This window comes from Mesitornis unicolor, unplaced genomic scaffold, assembly GCF_000695765.1.
Source record: "Mesitornis unicolor isolate BGI_N332 unplaced genomic scaffold, ASM69576v1 scaffold36534, whole genome shotgun sequence".
Lineage (NCBI taxonomy): Eukaryota > Metazoa > Chordata > Aves > Mesitornithiformes > Mesitornithidae > Mesitornis > Mesitornis unicolor.
In genome coordinates this window covers 20,407-24,496 of record NW_010181440.1, presented here as the reverse complement: position 1 = coordinate 24,496, position 4,090 = coordinate 20,407, and the positions used below count along the sequence as shown (strand labels likewise).

Here is a 4,090-nt window from a genome sequence, read left to right as displayed (position 1 = left end):
CACTGAAGGGGCTGCCCAGGACAGTGGTGGAGTCCCCATCCCTGAAGAGGTTCAAAACCGTGCAGATGTGGCACCTGGGGACATGGTTTAGTGGCCATGGTGGGGTTGGGTTGACGGTTGGACTTGATGATCTTGGAGGTCTCTTCCAATCTTCGTGATTCTGTGAACTCTATCGGGTTTTCCTTTTTCCTTTTGCAATGAAAAACTTCAGTAGTCAAAATTCCCCACTGCTGTCCCCGACTCATTAGTGCTGTTCTGTTGTTCAAGCCTGATCAACTGTTGCTTCTGTGCACCTTGCAGTGGAGCTGGACCAGTCACTAGGCCCTTTTCTTCTCCTCTAGGCTGTCTCTTGTTTCCCATCGCTGGTGGTAGGGAGCTCTCCTGCCCCAGCTGAGACAGGGCCTTTCCTGTGGCAGGCGTTTCCTCTTCTCCCCCTGCACCAGGGCAGAGGTGCAGCTGGGGATGCCGTAAGTGTCACCAACCTATTAGGCACCATGTGAATGCTTCGGGCCCTGTGCCTGTCCCCAGGCATGTCAGGACTCCTGCTTCTTTGGCCTGCCCTGCAGAGCAGGAGGGGGGTCAGGTGTGACTCCAGACATGCTTGCCGGTAAATGTCTCCAGCCTCTGTGGTCCTTTCTGCTAAGTTGTTGTCAGATGTGCTGGAGCTGCCTGCAAGGCTCATCTCTGCTCTGCCAAGGGCTGTGCTCACATCCCTCAGACCTTAGTGACAGGTCTGTCTGGGATCCTGCCTGAGCACTGCAGCAGCTGGGACACCCTTCCTTGACGCAGAGGTCTGGTAGTGGGCCCCTCGAGTTGCTGGGTGACACGACACACCACCCACAAGGCAGGGAATAGAGAAGAGGAGGATGTGCTTTGGAAGTGGTCCCTGGCAGAGGTAACAGAGATCTTGGGCAAGGCTGGTCGTGGGCTACAGCCAGACTGAAATGCTTCTTCTTATAGCTGGAGGTTCACGCTAGCATCTGCCTGGCAACTTCCATGAAGCTGTTTCAGCCAGAGGCTGGGCACTGGCGTTGCAGTGCATGGAGGTCTCAGATCTGTGCTGTTCACTTACTGGTTACAAGGTAGGTCTTGAGAGATCCAAAGAAGGCACTTCCAGATGGGACACTGTAGTCTGTGCATCCTACAAAGCCTCTATCAATAATTATTGTGCTGAGCTAAGTTAATCATAGCTTTGCAAGTGCAGAGGAGACGCACAGTATAGTGTGCCAAAGTGTAGTTTGCCACTCATTTAATGAGAACGTAAACGTAAGAGAATTTCATTTGGGTGTTGGGTCCCACTGGTGTTAAGCTTCCTTTTTCACCAGTTGGATACAGACCCTGCTTTGAACACTAAAGTATTAGCACAAAGGAGGAACTGATAAATATATTGCATATTTATGACTTCTTTCTGGAAAAGCACTATTTACCGTGGATGGCATCTGCGCTGCTTGAGTGTTTTAGAACTGCTCTCCTTTCAGCAGACTGATGTATTAAGACAGCCAAATGGGTATTGTGGCCCTGAAAAACTGCTAAGCCTTCTGTTTCAGTAAATATGCTACTCCTGTAGTTTTAATGGAGCATTGCTAAATGATCTTTGTGGCGACTGGAAGGATCCCAGAGGCTGCCTTCTGCAGTTGAAACCTGAAACTCCGGTTTGGGAACATAAATTCTTAATAAGCCCTTATGCTACGCAGCCTCCATTTTCTGTTGCGAACTTACGTGTTTCCATATAACTGAATGACAGGCAAGAGACAGGCCCCTCAGGATCCTCAGGTCAGCATCAGTCAGTGTGTTATTAGAAGCTGTGGGCCTAGCTGTAACATAGCGTAAATCAGCCTCACACCAGACAAAACAGGAGGGGTACAGCTGCTTAGGCCATAGCAGAAGCTTTCAGAATTAGTTCATAATAGTCTGTTAGAGCCTGCACAAAAGGAGAAAAATCCCATCTGGGTTTTCTGGCCAGCTAATTGGATCTGACCAGAAGAGTGGCGATACTGAATTTTTGTATGAATTTCTCTATGTATTTTAAGTTCTGCTCTGCTGGCTGTACTAGGCCCCATTCATTTGATAATGTATTGGGACCGGTGCTGCTTAACATCTTTGTCAGCGACATGGGCAGTGGGATCAAGTGCACCCTCAGCAAGTTTGGTAGTGACACTGTGGTGCAGTCAACACATTGGAGGGAAGGGACCCATCCAGAGGGACCTGGCCAGGCTGCAGAGGTGGGCCCGAGCCAACCTCATGGGGTTCAACAAGGCCAAGGGCAAGGTCCTGCACTGGGCAGGGCCAACCCCAAGCACAAACCCAGGCTGGGCACAGGATGGCTCAGAGCATCCTGAGGAGAAGGACTTGGGGTGTTGGGTGATGGAAAACTCAACATGAGCCAGGAATGGACACTGGCAGCCCAGAAACCAACCCCATCCTGGGCTGCATCACAAGAAGTGTGGGCAGCAGGGCCAGGGGGGGATTCTGCCCCTCTGCTCTGCTCTGGTCAGACCCCACATGGATACTGCATCAGTTCTGGGGCCCCCAATGGAGCTGTTGGAGAGGGTGCAGAGGAGGTCACGGAGATGCTGAGGGGCTGGAGCAGCTCTGCTATGGAGACAGCTGAGAGAATTGGGTTTGTTCAGCCTGGAGAAGAGAAGGCTCTGGGGAGACCTTAAAGCACCTTCCAGGACCTGATGGGGTACAGGAAAGATGGGGAGGGACTCTCTGTTGGGGAGTGTAGTGATAGGATGAGAAGTACCAGTTTTAAACTGGAAGAGGGCAGATTCAGACTGGATATTGGGCAGAAATTCCTCCCTGTGAGGTGGTGAGGCCCTGTCCCAGGTTGCCCAGAGAAGCTGTGGGTGCCCCCTCCCTGACAGTGCCCAAGGCCAGGTTGGACGGGGCTTGGAGCAGCCTGGGCTGGTGGAGGTGTCCCTGCCCATGGGGGTTGGACTGGGGGGGTTTGGTGTCCCTTCCTACCCAAATCACGCTGTGAATCTATAACCTGCAGCTGCGGGAGCTACCAGAGAAAATATGCAGTCATTGTGAACCAGCATCACTTTTCTGAAATCGATGGAGGACCCAAAGCCTGTCGAAGATGCGATGTGTTTGTACTACTTAGCATAAAGGAATTAGAGCTTGTGTCCAGGAATAGTGGCAGTGTCCACTCTCTTTTTTCAGTGTTGACTGCAGGCAGCTCAAACCACACAAAACAGAGAGGGGAGGGACAAGGAACGAGATTCAGAAGTGTTTTATGTTTGTTCTGGTACTACTTCCAGGGTGTTCCGGCTCTCTATCAAGAGGGACTAAGGTTGTGAGATTTATGCGGTGTTGCACAGCAAATGAAACATAGGAGAGATCATCTTAGAAATTCCATTCTCAGCCTTCAGACTGTCTTGATAAGTAGATTAACTCTTGAAGATTGGAGGAACATGCTGGGCCAAGGATGTAAGAAAGATATGCTGAAGGGAAAGTCCAAGGGTGGAGCAGTAAACTGTCTCAGAGCTAAACAAGAATAAGGCTAAAAACAAGAAGGAAGGTGCAGATGAGCTCTACTAAAGGAGTGAGGTGGAACACTGAAGGGTGCAGCTCTAGACAGCCCGAGAAGAACAGAAACTCACTTCCCAGACCCTTCCTAGAGCACACAGTAGAGGTGCTCTTGCTCTGGGAGTCATTGCATTGTCTAATGAATGAGAGCTATCTTAAATGCTGGTGAGATCATCTCCTGTTTGGGAAGCCCTGGAGTCACAGATCTTAGAGAAATGCTCAATAAAAGTACCACTGCATGTTTAGCTGAACCCTACAGCCTTCCTGTGGTGTGCAAGACCTATTCGTGGAGGGTTTGGGTGGCTCTCGACTTGAAGCCATGGCTGCTGCCAGTGGGAAAGTGTCCGTGCTGGGGTTAGTGCTGCCTGGTGCCCAGTAACGGGAAGATGTCTTTTTCAGCAGACTCCCCTGCTTTTCTGGTAATGAGCAGAGAAGATGGCTCTCAACTTTCAGTATCTGCCAGATCTTCCTATGCCATGGGAACAGAACAGAGGACTCATCTGGGCCATGCGAAGCTATCGCACTGATGGGAGTTTTGTGTTAAAGGCATCTGTTT

At 50.6% G+C, this 4,090-nt stretch overlaps 1 protein-coding gene across 1 annotated transcript in view; it reads left to right on the top strand.

Moving 5' to 3' along the window:
* FRMPD1 (FERM and PDZ domain containing 1) overlaps nt 1-4,090 on the top strand; it is a gene marked incomplete at its 5' end in the record, with an annotated part of 22,861 nt that overhangs the window by 4,777 nt on the left and 13,994 nt on the right. The gene's annotated exons all lie outside the window — the stretch shown is intronic.